The sequence below is a fragment of the Danio rerio genome, chromosome 20 (genome assembly GCF_049306965.1).
Source record: "Danio rerio strain Tuebingen ecotype United States chromosome 20, GRCz12tu, whole genome shotgun sequence".
Taxonomy (NCBI): domain Eukaryota; kingdom Metazoa; phylum Chordata; class Actinopteri; order Cypriniformes; family Danionidae; genus Danio; species Danio rerio.
In genome coordinates, this window is record NC_133195.1 from 49,920,626 (window position 1) to 49,937,593 (window position 16,968).

Here is a 16,968-nt window from a genome sequence, read left to right on the forward strand (position 1 = left end):
AAAATAAAAAATAATATAAATAAACAATATCCTACTTAATAATAATAACCATCATCATAATCATTAATATCATTAATATTATTATTAAAGTAGGATTTTTTTTATTTTCTAATAAATAATAAATATTAAATTTCATTTCTTAAAAAATAGTCTGATTATATGATTTGTATATGAGATTAGAATATGTGTTTGCTTTTGTACGTGATTTTATGTTATAGAATAGAATATGTAATATTCTCAATAATATCTGTTAAGAAACACAGGCCCTATATCTGCCTTTTACATATATTTCAGTTAATACGGAAAGCGAGTGCATGTTTTTACCCAAAAAAATATTGGATTTTTTTTTCAAATGTGTGTAAAACTATATAATTTGCGCAAATTAATGATGTGGTTCTTCTCTAAAGTAGTTGTTACCCCCCCGTTTAGAGCATCTTTATGGGCGTTTTACAACTAACATGGTTCAAACAATAGATCTGCGACAGAGAGACTACGAGTTTTGGGAAACACTCGTCACTACGTCGATCTTTTCCCAAACGATGCATCGTTGCATGCATGGTTCAGCCGCATGGTTCAGCCGCGAGTTACGTCAGTGTTTGGGAAACCCACCCCAGAGTTTCAGTCTAGGTGCTAGACTCCTGGGCAGTCTAGGAGAAGCTGCATATCAAATGATGGTTTTTTGATGGTTGAAAAGTCAACTCTACAGTTAATCAAAGAGACTTTTATTGACATTTTTGTCACTTGAAATAATATAAAGTATATATAGAGAAATAAAATAACAGAAAATGTAATGGCAGTATATTACAAGGCTTTTGTAGAGTAAGACACAACACCAACCCAGACTATATATATTATATCACTTTTATACTCTTAAAAATGTTAATAAAAGTCACTTTTTAAGGGTAAAAGTTGTTGGAAGAAAGGTCAAGGTCCTGTAATGCAATTCAAAAGCATACATAAATGGGGAAAAATAAAAACGCGAATCGCAAAATATAGAAAGCTGCTAATTTACTGATATTTTTTACTGTGCACTCCTTAAAGGAACACTTCACTTTATAGTATCAAGTAGGCTAATTTTACAAGTCTCCAAGAGTTAAACGGATGAGTTTTACCAATTTTTAAAATGCATTCAGGCAATCTATGAGTCTAACAGGAGCACTTTTAGATTAGCTTAGCATAGATCATTGAATCGGATTAGACCATTAGCATCTCACTCAAAATATTTAAAAAAGAGTTTTGATAATTCTCCCATATTTAAAGCTTGACTCCTCTGTTGTTGCATCATGTGCTGAGACTTACAGAAAATGAAAAGTTGCAGTTTCTAGGCTGATATGGCCAGGAACTATACGTTCATTCAGCGTAATAATCAACCCAGGTAGCAAAGAATTCTGGCCCAGATTTGGCATAAAGCTGGCACAGCAGGCATTTATTCGGCACTGGCATACAGCATGTGGTGCCAAACAGGTGGCACCGTCTTTAAGATGGCACACAAGACTTGGGTTAGATGTAAAATGTAGTATTTGGTCCAGATGTTCAAAATGTATATGTGGGCCAAATAAGTTTGGCCTATCTTCACCCACTTTTAAAATGCATTTAAATTATGTTTGAATAAAGAAGAAATTCTGGCTATCAGGTCGCTTCAAGAAAAAGCAGGTCCATAGCACAAATGCTTCATAAGTTTCTCAAATTCATTGCAGTCGTGACACCAACATATCTGGTCTAGTTCAGGTCCAGTTATGGGTTGTTAACTTGGCTAAGACTTGGCCCAGATATGGTCCAAATTTGGCTCTTGTATGGAAGCCAGACTTGGTCCAGTCATGTATCATAATTCACTGCGGCATGTGGGCCAAGCAAAAACTGATTGTGTGGGCCAGATCTGGGCCAGAGAAGTTTTGCTATGTGGGAAGGTGGCTGCAGCAGGAGCAGTGATAATACACAGAGCCTGATAATATTCAATAGCATTCAAAAAGGGTAAAACTCATTTCTTTAACTCTAGGTTAGTTGTAAAATGAGTCTATTTCCAAAAGAAAGTGGAGTGTTTCAATAAAATGAAGGTTCTAAAATAGGGTTTTATTGGCATCTTTAATGATCCTTTACATTCATTGAACCTTTCCAATGCATGGAAAGTTCTTTGAATTATTAAGTTGTTCCTCACTCTAAGAAATAAATGGTTGTTTTGAGCACTAAAATGTTTTCTGGAGGGGGAAAATGGTTCTTCAGTTGCATCACTGCAAAACAAAAAAAATATGATTAAGAGCCCAGAAGAACACATTAGGTTTCCCATAAACAAACTGGTAGAATATTTTACTCTTGAATATACTTACTGGCATTGATGTTTCCATGAAGGATTTTTAATAAAAAAAAGTAAAGTTATTTTTAGGATTGAATAACCATAATTGGATCCACGCAGAAGCTTTCTGTTAAAATTGTTCTTAAAGTCAGCTGAGACTTTAGTTTCAGTGTGCTGATGTACTAACAGACAGAACACTGAGCAGGGGCGGGGCTTTTTTATGCACGATTCCTTTTTACAGGGTTTCTGCAGGGTCCTAAAAAGCCTTAAACTCGCTGAAATTATGTCTTGTAGGTCTTAAATCCTTTTAAACAAGTCTTAATTTTCATCTGTCCATGCCTCCAATCACCAACAATCCATCTCAAAAAAACCTTCGACCGAACTCTATATACAATTGTTTGTTTTTTTTGAAGAAGAAAGTTATGTTTAAAACAAGTGTGCATGGATACAACTAGCATTTGCTTGTTTTGAAACATTATTTAAAATATGTGGCTAAGAAATAACTAATTAAATATATATATATATATATATATATATATATATATATATATATATATATATATATATATATATATATATATATATATATATATATATTTGGATGAGGCTAGTAAACCTCGTTTTCACAACCAACTGGAAAAAGTCCTTAGTGTTCAGCCCTATATAAGTCTGAAATTCCCTTTATATCTCAGACTTAGATTAAATATACCAAAACAAACATGGCTTTTTCAGGCGTCACGGTGGTGCAGTGGGTAGCATAATCACCTCACAGCAAGAAGGTCCCTGGTTTGAGCCCGGCTGGGCCAGTTAGCATTTCTGTGTAGAGTTTGCATTTTCTCCCCATTTTGGGGTGGGTTTTCTCCGGATATTCCGGTTTCCCCCACAGTCCAAAAACATGCGCTACAGGTGAATACAATTAACTCAATTGGCTGTAGTGTATGTGTGTGAAAGAGTGTGTGTTGGTGTTTCCTAGTAAAACAAAATTTGTTTCCTGTAAAACAAATGCTGGATAAGTTGGCGGTTCATTCCAATGGGGCGAACCCTGATGAAAAAAGAGGCTAAGCTGAAGAAAAAATAATAAACATTGCTTTTTCAGTTGCAATTGCACTAACTTGCATTACCTAAAGCATAACAATGTGGGCTAGCAAGATAAACGCTGCAAAAAAAAATTCAATTCCAATTCATGTTTGTTTATAGAGCTTTTACGATGTAGATTGTGTCATAGCTTACCATAGAAGTTCTAGTAAATTGAGTCCAGTTTTCAGAGCTGAAGTTCAGTTCAGTGTGGTTTAATTTTCACTGTTGAAAGTCCAAACACTGAAGAGCAAATCCATCAATGCGCAGCTCCACAATTCCTAAACCATGCAAGCCAGTGGCGACAGCGGCGAGGAGCAAACTTCACCAATTGACAAAAGTGAATGAAAAAAAACCTTGAGAGAAACTCAGTTGGGCACGACTATTTCTCCTCTGGCCAAACTTCTTGTGCAGAGCTGCAGGCTAGGCGCCGAGACTAAATAACACAGACTTTATAAGAAGCATTTTTCTTAGTGTGTAAATAATCTAAATAACATAATTTAATTATAAAGAAAGTTTGTGTGGAATGAAAATCTGCATGAATGATAATTGTTCTTCATGGAACCATCAATACCAATAAATGAAGTTTCATAAACTAATTTCGAGAGGAGCACGTGATACGATTGACTGCAGCCGGCCACTCATCTACGCTCATTAGCTAGCCAATCAGAACGATCCAAACTCACTATAAATAACCTAGCTAAGATGTACACCCCTATCTTCGTTTTCCGAAGAAACCCCCCATCCACCCCTTCTCCTCCTTTCCTCTTTTGCCGAGGGGAGCTCTCGAGAACACCTGACCTCGTACTCCCCTCACATGCTTTATGGACCTAGCGGGAGCCCTGGGCTCAACTATCTCCGAGCTCAGGGTTCTCACCCGGGACAGCATGCCAAACCTGCTAACTTGCTAATAAGTTGTCAAACAGTATCTAAGTGTGAACTCTTGAAATATCCTACTGATACTCGTAAGTGTGCGGAAACAGTCCAATGCACACAGAAGGTTCTTTCAATTATCAGAACGTTCTCAACACTACGTGATAAACGGTTGTTTTTTAGAAGAGCACACGAATATTCTCTGGGCGGAAACAGCTCTTCCGTGGCATCGCTTCAAAATAAAAGAAAATATTTTTAAAAGCAATGAATACTCTTTTGGTTTCCCCCGAAGCAAAAGTGTTTGGTCCTCCATTTTATTCCTGGTGTGAGGAATAATTTACACATGATAAAGCTTCTCTGATGGCATTGAAGGGGTGGCATGGTGGCTCAGTGGTTAGCACTGTCGCCTCACAGCAAGAAGGTCACTTGTTAGAGTCCTGACTGAGCCAGTTGACGTTTCTGTGTGGAGTTTGCATGTTCTCCCAGTGTTGGCGTGGGTTTCCTCCAGGTGCTCTGGTTTCCTCCACAGTCCAAACACATTCGCTATTGGGGAATTTAAGTAACTAAATTGGCCGTAGTGTAAGAGTGTGTGTGTGTGTGCATGTGAGAGTGTATGGGTGCCTCCCAGTACTAGCTCTGCTGGAAGCTAGCTCTCTGCAACTCTCACATGGTCGCCATGAAAGCTATATAAGCAGGGCTGTACCTGGATGGAAGACCACATGGGAAAGCTAGGTCCATCATGAGCACCAGAGCACCAGGAGGAAACTCGCATCAACACATGGAGAACATGCAAACTCCACACAGAAATAATGAGAAACTCAAACCAGCGACCTTCTTGCTGTTAGGCGACAGTGCTAACCATTGAGCCACCGTGCTGTCACAATGAAAATTAATGGTTCTTAATCACAGAAGGTACTTAATACTGTAAACAAATAGTTAAAGTGTTCTTCACATTAAGAATAAATGTTCACCGGAATATTTGTAGTGGATTTGTGAGTGATCATCCCTGAGGAAACAGCTCTCTTATGGAATCTTTGTATGATCCAAAGAACATTTTCCACATTGTGCGTGCAATACAAAGGTCCACGGGTGTTGTGGGTTCTTTGGTGCCACAAATGCCAATAAAGAACCTCTATTTTATAGATGAAATATTCTAAAGAATGGTGTGAAATACAACAAAAAATCATTTCATAAATGAGTCTGACATGTTCAACACATGTCTAATATAGTGGAAATATAGTGAATGCTGTGCAGTAGATGTACTGTGACCCTACATCCAGTGAAGTCACTGTTTGTTTCTTCCAGTTTGTTGGCATTGTTGAATATGTTGTCCATCTCTGTGAAAGACATGCTTTCATGCACTTTTGTACCAAGAGGTACGTGTAACTGTATCAGTTGATGTGTTGATGTACAGTGCGGTCCGTTACACAGTGTCCAAGTGTGTGACTTACTGTTTTTACATATTCTTTATTAAAATTACAATGTAATATTGACCATGGTGGCAAAAAAATCATGCATATTTTATGTTTTTGCTCTTCCTGCTTCCTTTTCTGTGGTCTGGCATGTTTATAATAAACAGAGAATACATATTAAATAGGAAATGTGTCTGTCTGTCTTTGTTTTCAATCTCCTCTCTGAAGCCCCTCAAATAATGCAATGCAAATGAATGCATCGTTTCTAAACAGCAACATACATAACCCTCATGTCTAGAATGTGCACTATAATTTTATCACAGAGTATCGAGATCCATGTATTTTTGAAGGTTTCTGTGTTTTCACCCACATAGATTCGATGATACCGAGGCTGCTGTCATGATCGGAACGTTCTCAGTACGCAGAAACGTACAGCGCCTGACGTCAGTGCGTATTTGCGCGCCACACATTTTTTTTCCCTGTCGTTCGCTTGCACTTCCGTGTCCATATATGGTGATCTTGGGGAACGTGCTGTTGTGTCTCTATGGGAACAGCAGAGTCGTGTTTCAGCTGAACTGCAGTTTTCCCGGAAGATCAGTCGAGAGGAGCGGAGAGGAGCTCTCGGTAGGTTACGGGAATTGCTTTGTGCTCCCAAACCTTTTGCAGAAATTTATGTACAAACCCAGCGCACATTTAAAGCGTTCATATATAACAAAGGACAGTCTGTTTTATAAAATGGCCACGCGGTTTTTAATAATATGGCTGAATTGTTTGGCTAAAGCCCTCGTGCACACAATCACACTGAATCACTGCTAAACACCTCGCAGTCTGGTCTAAAACCTAAAACTACTTGTCGTTTGTGTTTATTTAGCTGATGTAGCATCCTTAAAAGCTCACGAAAACGCTTTATTTCGTTAAATTCCAGTATACTATTTGCTTTTTTAGCTATTACAAGCACAATTTGTGTGGAAAAGTTGCACTAATAACTATTATAGTTAACAAATATAATATTCGGTTTCTGTAATATTTGGTGACCTAGAAGTCAGTATAATAGGCTAGTCATATCTTATTTTATTTGGTTAAATGTTTAGAACACACACAGACACAATGCATTTATATATATATATATATATATATATATATATATATATATATATATATATATATATATATATATATATATATATCAATTTAATTAATTTTCTTTTAAAAATCTTTGTATTTGCTCTATGCTATCCTAATTGCTACAATGATCAGGCATTTTGAGTTGTGTAAATTACAATAAAATCTAAATCTTTAATAAACAGCAGTTAAGGTAAAACACTTTCTTATGCAGCACTGAGCCATAAATCTCCATTTCAGAAGCACTAACAACTAACAGTTTGATTCCTATACTTTTTATCCCTTATGTGCTGTTGGGGATGTTTTCATCCACTCTGGGGTGATTTTGTGTCTGAATTTGCCCATGAGCTTTCTCTGTTTCAGCAAATGGAATCAATTTTTTGGTGACATTTTATTTTGACATTTTGAAAAATAGATTTGAATAATAAAAAAAAAACCTCACCAATACACTCTGAGCAAATTGACTACCCTTTTATGTTAGGGATGAAAACATCCACTGAATTAAACTGCTGTGAAAATGCATCAGATAAATATTTATTTGAATTTTTGGAATCTTTCAACCTCAGTCCTAAACAAAACTAAATTATTCAGAAAATTTCAGGATTTTAACTCTTTATTCGACAAGTTCACAAACGATGTCACTGATTTGCTGAAAAAAAACACACACACACACAAAATGACGCATTTTCAATATAAGAATTGTTGACTGGGTTTTTAAACCTTTTATCAGAGTCTCGGACATGTGAACGATTAGTAACAGCATTGTCTTTGATTGATTTTTATTTTTCCCTAGTTTACTGTTGGTGACTGTTTTTCCCCCATTGACTTCCATTATAACCGTTTTTGTTGATAACAAAAACAAGACACCATATAATCCTGCATTTCTGATTGTTTGTGGTTAAATAAGTAATTTTTACTTTTGATCCTCAGTTGGCAGCGTTAAACCTTTAGATAGGCTTTTAGAAAGCATAGTTTTCGGATTTTATATAGAGTATAACAGCAAATTAAAGTGTGTGTCTGCGAGTGTGTGAGAGTGACCTTTACGCACTTACTTTGATGTGTCTGAGAAAATTAAAATGTGCATCTCGGCTCTAAGAACTACATGGGGTAAATAAAAACAAAGACTGTGCATTTATGCACCATCAAATGTGGTTAATGGAAGTCAATAGGGCAAAAACAGCCACCAACAGTAAATTAGAGAGAAAAAATGAAAATCTAATAATGTCTCAGCCAATGTTGTTCTTAATTGTTCACATGTCCAAGACTGATAATTTATTTTTTTTTAAATCCAGTCTACAATTACTCTTTATATTGAAAATGCGCCATTTTGTGTTTGTTTTTTCACCGGAAACAGTGCATCATTTATGAATTTGGCAAGTACAGAGTTAACATCCTGTAATTTTCAAAACAGTTTAGTCGTTTTGATCAGGACTGAGGTTGATTAACAGAATTATGCAAAAAAAAAAAAAGAATTATGAATTTTAAAATCTTATGCATTTTACAGCAGTTTAATTCAGTGGATGCTTTCATCCCTAACATAACAAAAGTGTAGAACATTGGAACAGTGCACAAGGGTTAAACAATGATTTGTTAATGCTTAATTTGGCTGATTATATGCAACATTTTATTCTACAGAAATGTATATTTATTTATTTGGCCATCAAAGAGAATAAAATAAGTAATAAAAAGAGATTGCTAAAATAAACTTTGTAAAAGCCTAGAAAAAAAAAAACAAGAATTTAAAACGTAAAGTCATTTCGTCCAAAATTTTTTGCTAGGAATGCATGCAAATTATTATTATTAATGCATGCATATTTAAACATTTTATCATTTAAAAATATATGCAGTTCTTTATTTAATCAATCAACTGTGCAAATACAATGACTTTAGTAGTCTTTCTTTACTTCATTTCAGTCTCACTTTTATATGCTTTTTATTTATATAAAAGCACTGAATCCCAATCATTTAATACCGATTACCAACATTGGATGTTGCGATTTTTAATTTACAAATTCAGAATCCAGCCAATTGCAAATAAACAAAGTTTTAGGATCCTGCAATAATGACTTATTTGTCAATATATCCACCAAACTGAACTCTTTTACTGTTCTCAGATAATCATCAACAATTTCCCTCATCCTTTTCTATAATCGCTCGTATGCAAAGATTAAAAAATAGTATTAAAATCTAATTTGAGCAGAATGAAATCTTTTGCTGCAAGTGAATTGTGTTTTTTCCTTCGTAAGCGCCTCAATATCAGTGTCTTGGCACACACACACACAATATCAACCTTTTCTTTAGCGCACTTTATTAAATGCACAGTGGTAAAAGGGGAAATAAAATGAGTATCCTGATAGACAGACAGTGTATGTGTATAGTCCGTCTGTTCAGGTTCATCTTTTTTGATTAGTCAGCATGTGCCAGTGTTGATGATTCAGCCGGCCCAAGTAAAGTTCTGCCCAGGACATCCTCTTTTTGCCATGATTCAGGTTGCAGTTTTTTTTTTATTTAGCATATAGTGATGTCTGTATAGGCTTCCGGATGTCTGGTGTTGAACCTGACTGTTTAAATCCAGAAGCCATTGATTCTTATCGTCCTATAGCGTCGATTAAATAAAGTTTCCATTTCTTTAATGCAGACAAATACAACAACCATACAAAGACATCATGAACCCACCTTTAAACTAAAATACCTTTCAATAGTTTATAAATTTGTATCCATTAACTTTATGTATTGTTCAAATTGACTACCCTTTCATTGCGTTCGTGCCCCACTGACTTCCATTATAACCACATTTTTGATTGCAAAGCCTTGACAGCATATAATTATACATACTTCATTATACATGCTTCTTTGTTGGGCAGAGGGTAAATTTGTCATTGTTACTGTTGATCATCAGTTGGCAGCATTAACCCTTTAGATAGGCCTTTGCAAAACAGTTTCTGGCTTTTAAATTGAGTTCTTTGAAGTGTAAAACAGAAGTAAAACAGCGAATTATAGTGTGTGTGTCTGTTTGTGTACGCATAAATACACTTACTATGTTTTCTGTGTTCTGAGTGCTGAGCTGCTTATTTAGATTTTTTTACAGACGTATCAAGGTAAGTGCACAAACGTCCTTTATATATACACACACACACACTGTCCTCCATATATCTCCAAAGCCAGAACCTAAGCTTTTTTTTTTAGCACTGCATCCGATGATAAACAGTAATAAATACACATCGTACACTACTTGACAAAAGTCTTGTCGTCTATGCCAGCTGTAAGAGCAACAAATAATAACTCGACTTCTAGTTGATCATTTAGAAAAGTGTCAGAAGGTCGATTTTTCTGATGGATCATCTGTTGAACTGGATCTCAATCATCACAACTACTGCAGAAGACCTACTGGAACTCAAAGATTCTCACAGAAATCAGTCAAGTTTGGTTTGGAAAATTCATGGTTTGGGGCTACATTCAGTATGGGGGCATGCAAGAGATCTGCAGAGTGGACGGCAACATCAACAGCCTGAGGTATCAAGACATTTGTGCTGCTCATTACATTACAAACCACAGGAGAGGGCAAATTCTCCAGCAGGATAGCGCTCCTTCTCATACTTCAGCCTCCACATCAAAGTTCCTGAAAGCAAAGAAGGTCAAAGTGCTCCAGGATTGGCCAGCCCAGTCACCAGTTATGAACATTATTGAGCATGTCTGGGGTAAGATGGAGGCGTCATTGAAGATGAATTCAAAGTATCTTGATGAACTCTGGGAGTCCTGCAAGAACGCTTTCTTTGCCATTCCAGAAGACTTTATTAATCAGTGATTTGAGCCATTCAGAGATGTATGGATGCAGTCCTCCAAGCTCATGGGAGTCACACAATATTCATTATTTCTCCACTGCAGCATGACTTTATATTCTATACTAGACATTATTTCTGTTAAGTGACAAGACTTTTGTCTATGCAAAGTCAGCCCTTACTGTCCTAATTAAATCAGTAAAAATCAAGGCATGATCATATTTTATTTTGGTAAAATAAGCACAATTTAGACGACTTTGACTTTTGATATAAGCCACTTCTGATACCAGATGATCAACTAGATGGCAAGTTATTATTTGTTGTTCTTAAAACTTGAATAGGCAACAAGACTTTTGTCAGGTAGTGTACCTCTTGCCAACAGGAAAAACCACCAACAATCATAAATACAGTATTATATGGTGTCATGGCTTTGCAATCAAATATGTGATTATAATGAAAGTCAATGGGGCAAAAACAGCCCCGAACATAATGAAAGGGTAGTCAATTTGCCCAGGGTGTATTGCACAAAGGTGTATTGTATTTTGTTTAAAGCATTTTCCCAAAATGCTTAAACACAGTGAAAGTTGTGGCCAAATTAAGACTCAAAATCACTTCAGAGTGGATGAAAACATCCCCAACACAAGGTTTAAAACTTCTACTGCAGCATCAGTCCTGCTAAAGTGTCTAAATAGTGCATAAATAAATCATAATTCCTTCATGTTCATTGTGCATTTTTCTTTCCGGATGCATCATATTTCCAGAATGGGAAATGGGTTTTTGTTTGGAACAATGTCTGGTTGGTAAAGAAGAAACGTGTATCATTATCTTGAGTTTATTAATATTTTTCTGGAATGCAGAAGTGTTGGGTTCAGGATTTTGAATGTGAACGTTCTGCCATTGAAGGAGGAACGAGTTCATTATTAATAAGTCATTTTTGCTTTTAGAAAGCTTCTTCTTTTGTGCTGCACATCTTTAAAAATAGCCACGCACTGATGTTGACATGTATGATGTTTAATTGTCCAGGTCTGTGCTGAATCCTGATGACTCCCCTGATGATGCGGTGTTGCTGGCCGACAGTAAATGTGGAAGAGGAAGTGTGTGTGTCTGTGTGTAAGAGGTGAGACACAGAGGTGATTGTGTCTGCGGTTTGTCTGTGCATTTCAGTGGATGCCAGATTATCCAGGATTTGGGTTATTGGTGGAATAAATATGCACTATAAATATTTTAAACGTTTTTTGTTTGTTTGTTTGCAGCAATGCCATAGAATCCAAATATTATATTATTCCGAATATTCCAAAGAATATTTTAAGATTTCTTTCTTAAGCCCTGAACTGTTTATTTAATTGCATTATGGTGACCATGGACCACAAAACAAGTCATGAGGGTGATTTATGAATTATTCTTAAATAAGCTTTTCACTGATGTATGGTTTGTTAGGATAGGGCAATATCAACCATTGAAAATCTGGAGTCTGATGGTTCAAATAAATCAAAGCAGTGAGGAAAGATTTAGTTTTTAGCAATACGTAGCAATAAAAGTGACAATTTTGACTCAAAAAATTGTGTTGTTGGCCATTCCTGCAAACATACCTGTACAACTTAATACTTTTTGTGTGGTTTTGTAGTCACTGTATTATTTTATTCATCTATACCTGAATTATCGTGACTGTATTTCTTATGCATATATCATTTTCAAGTGTGAACTCAAAACGTGAACAATTAAAATTATTGTTATGCAGATTTGTTTTCCCATTAACAAAACACAAACATACTCACCGGCCACTTTATTAGGTACACCTGTCCAACTGCTCTCTAAAGCAAATTTCTAATCAGCCAATCACATGGCAGCACCTCAATGGATTTAGGCATGTAGAGACGGTCAAGACGATTTGCTGCAGTTCAAACTGATCATCAGAATGGAGAAGAAAGGTGATTTAAGTGACTTTGAATGTGGCATAGTTTGGTAATGCCAGACAGGCTGTAGGGTTTGTGTATTGTTGACTATGTCCATCCCTAATGACCACAGTGTACCCATCTTCTGATGGCTACTTCCAGCAGGATAATGTGCCATGTCACAAAGCGTGAATCATCTCAGTCTGGTTTCTTGAACATGACAATGATCACCAGATCTCAGTCCAATAGAGCCCCTTTGGGATGTGGTGGAACGGGAGATTCGCATCATGGATGTGCAGCCGACAAATCTGCAGCAACTGTGTGATGGTATCATGTCAATATGGAGCAAAATCTAACAAATATTTATAGTACCTTGTTAAATCTATGCCACGAAGGATAAAGGCGGTTCTGAAGGCAAAAGGGGATCCAACCCGGTAATAGTAATAAAGTGGCAGATTAATGTAAAGTGGAAAGCAAAAGAAAACAATATTGTAATTTTCAAGGTTCATGCTTATTCCTGTTTAATATGTTTACAAACTATTTTATAAGTTCTCTGAACAGGATTAAAATAGCAGTTTTTGTTGTGTATGTTGAATTAGTTACATTCTAAAGTAGTTTTTCTCTCAGTAATAGAAAAAGTGAGTGAAACCTTTTGCCTTAATTAAAAATACAGTGTATTTACTTATAATTTTAATGTAAAATTAAAAGTATAAATGCACATATGTCTATAATTATAATGATTAAATTAAGTTAACTTAACAGGTTTACTAACTTTTTTAAGTAAAGTCAGCTTTTCACTTTTAAGGCAACTGGTTTACTTATTATTTTTACTGTGAAGTGAGTAATAACTGTTTACAGTGTTTTTACAAATACCAGCACAGGCCTTTAGAGGTCATGTCAGAATTTACCAGTATTTTGGAATGGATGTGTGAATGCTGCTTCTCCAGGGGAAATTAGGGAATGTTTCTGCCTGTGTGAACTATTCATTTTATCAAAACAGAAAGAATCAAAAGGCCAGACTAACATTTGCTGAGGAGCATGTTTTGTGGACATAAAACTGGGCAAGAGATCACTTCAAAGATGAGAGCAAACATATATTTCAGTGCAATGAGAAACATTATGTTCATTGTCAACCTGAATGAAAGTGTGTGCAGAGGCCAGTAAAGGTGAAGGAGGTGAAGTGTCTCGGTCTGGTGGTGTTTTCTGTTATAAAGCTCAAATGTGTTTTCACTCAAATGCTGCTTGTTCTACATACCTTTTTGGGCACAACTTAAATGTTTTATGTTCAATCCACTTAAATTTGTACAAACAATTAACTTGATTGATTTGTGTTTGGACAACATGATTGTGTGGAAGCCAGCATGTTTCTTGGCATTACGGCTCATTCACATGAGGCGTCAGCGCTTCATATTCACTGAATAGATGACGTCACGCTTTGCCGAACTGAATTGTGGGTCCGTCGGCGCTGCTTTATTTGGGAATTTCTCAACTTTTCAAACGCCAACTAAAACGTCAGCCAATCAGATCACTGTATGCAAACACACTAGCTCAGACAGTAGCTGACTGCTGACTAATTTCATTGGCTGACACTGCTATGACGATCGCGTCAGCCCAAACTTCAGACACATCCTCTGTCAAGCGTTGACGCTGAAGCCCCGTGTGAATCGAGTGTTAATAGCAGATACCAAAAGCTGTATTTGTTTTGGACATATAAAACACTTTTCCATGATTTATTGGAACTTAAAGTGTCTACCTGTAGACAATCATACAAACTGTGTTTTATATCTGAGGTCATATACAGTGGTTAGCACTGTTGCCTCACAGTAAGAAGGTCACTGGTTCAAGTCCCTTTTCCCCCCACAGTCATGTGATGTAAGTGAACTAAATAAACTAAATCGGTCTTCGTGTTTGAGCGTGTGTGTGAATATGAGAGTGTATGGGTGTTTCCCAGTACTGGGTTGTGGCTGGAAGGGCATCCACTGCATAAAACATTTGCCAGAAAAGTTGGCGGTTCATTCCGCTGTAGCCACTTCTGAAAAATAAGAGACTAAGCCGAAGGAAAATAAATGAAGGAATGTTTGGAACCTTTTGATTTTATTTAACTTTTCGGTTATTTTATTTGTGCTGTTAGATTCCTCAGAATCAGTCTAAATCTGTTAAAATACTATCAGTTAGAAGCTTTGTGAAAATAGTTTAACATTTAGCTGTGGAAAAACCCGCATACAATTAGTTAAATTCTATGAGATTGGTTTACTTCCAATGCTCGGAGGCAAAATTGAGGCAGGTCCATACTCCACATGATAGATGGCGGTTGTTGGGTCTGTTGCAAAGCACTTGTAAATTAAGAAGAACAGCGTTCTCATCACCATTTCACCTTTGCAGCTGGCTAAGCTCTGTGCATTGCGATTGCCGTGCATTGAGGCTGCTTTCACACCTGTAGGGTGATTGTTTTGTCCCCAAACAGGAATTAAAATAGTTACAATGTTGCTCTTTGTTCTTGGTGCGGTTCACTTTCACACTGCAAAGTTTCTAAACAGACCAAAAGAGCCAAAACAAGACACGTGCAAGTGAACTCTCATCACATTGGTCAGAGTTGCACTTTTTATTTAGTAGAGTCCCGCTCAGCTGTCATGCGTCCCTATTTTAATTTATGGCAGTGAGCAATAAGACAGTATTAGCGAAAAGCTGAGCTTTAATTTTAAAGGGTGACACCCACAGACATCGTCACCAAATATAAATCAGAGGTAAGACTTTCTCGTACAGAGCCTTGGCTAGAATTATGCATTATAGGCTTTACATTATAGAGAGAAATAACAGATAAACCAGGACTGCTGTTCGGTCAATTTTCTTAACATATAAACAGCATCCGAGCACGATTGCTGGATTTACGAACCGTGCTAACTGGGGAAATGCGCCAGGTTCTGGAACAAAAGTAAATTGTATGATGTAAACTGTAAATTGACTTAAAATGTGACTCAACAGTTTCTAAACTTTTATGAATTTGTTTCTTCTGTTCTGATTTTGAATAATGCTGGAAAAAGCAGCCATAGTAGGAGCAAAAAATACTAGAAATCAATTACTTTCACTACCCCCTCCCCCAATATTCCCTCAGTATATTTTCATTTGTATTCAACAAAACTCAAATATATTTAGAATAAGTAAAGGGTGGCAGAACTTGCATCCCTTTAATCTCTTGGACTGTGCAAGAGAATGAACATAAAAATGTATAGATGTCTTTTGTATTATTACTGTCCCAAAGCTGCTTACTATAAACCAATACAAGTAAACAAGTTACCTAAACAAAGTATTACTAAGTTATATCTACTTAGTTTTTTAAACTAATGTGCTCAACTAACTTTTAAACTAATGTTCACTCAAATCCTTCTAAAGTTACTTTTTGCAGTGTATTTTAATGTGTTTTAATCCCCAAGGACCACAGTTGCAGCTGAATATCTTATAATGTACTGAAGGAAAAGTCGTCAGCATCTTGTTTGTCCTGAGGGTGAGTAAATTATCAGCACATTATCATTTTCGGGTGAACGATCCCTTTGAAATAGGGGTGTGAGAAAGTCAGTTATTAACGTACGTACAGCTCTGACGAGTTTGCCAACACCTCGCTGAAATTTCACTGAGCTTTTTTTAAACAACCGAAAGCGACTTGTGCTGAACAGCAACATTTATGTAATCTGCATTATTAAATCCCTATAATATTTACACTTTTAATTAAAACAAAAGATGTCTGAAAGTTATTGCATTATTGCAAATTACATAATATAATGGTGTCTGTATCTGTGCTCAGTTGATGCATGTTGCAAAGCCAAAACACACACATGAGTCACCCTCAGGTGTTTTCGCAGAGAAACCGCAGATGCACTTCACACCTGCATTCATAACCACAAACCGTCAGTATTTTATCTTTATTTTCAACGCTATATATATTTTTTTAAAGCTTTAAGACGTTTCTACATCATAAAACATCTCACTTGGTTAAACTTACAAACTCGAGTTCACCAGCTGCCTTAAATGTTTTAGTTAAATATATTGTGTAACTCAACATTAAGTTAAAAGAAAGAATCGTTGAGTTGAGTTAACTCACATTTTTAAGGCTGCTAGTGAACTTGAGATTGTAAGTTTCACCAAGTGAAATGTTATGAAATAAATGCCAGTTGTTTGACTGATTTGGACGGCATTTTATATTCTATAATTTCTCAGACTTGAGTACACCCCTTACAGATCACACTTTTAAATTCATATCCTAGGCTGCTTTACATTATTATATTTGTGCATATACATTAGATTAGTCAGTGCCAAAGCCAAAACTGGAGCTAATCTAACAAAATAATTTAAAATAATCACAACTATTAAAACATATTAAAGAAAATTAATAAAGAGGAAAAAATGAGAGAAACATTACATTTGTTGAAATTCTGTATATTGTGATTTTTTTTATTTTTTATTTTTGCAATACCTCATTTGAATTTAAGTATATTATCTTTATATTTCTAAAGACATTTAATGACCAAACT

General features: G+C 36.0%; 1 protein-coding gene across 7 annotated transcripts in view; it reads left to right on the forward strand.

The window, feature by feature from the left end:
- Positions 1–6,185: 6,185 nt before the first annotated feature.
- Positions 6,186–16,968, forward strand: part of batf (basic leucine zipper transcription factor, ATF-like) — a 76,208-nt gene continuing 65,425 nt past the window's right edge. For 6 of the 7 annotated variants that reach the window (XR_012395632.1, XR_012395631.1, XR_012395630.1 and 3 more), the window contains exons 1-2: positions 6,186–6,273; positions 11,574–11,667. The gene's annotated coding sequence lies outside the window, so the exon portion shown is untranslated. The remainder of the gene's footprint in view (positions 6,274–11,573; positions 11,668–16,968) is intronic. The other variant, NM_001045059.1, reaches the window with a different exon arrangement.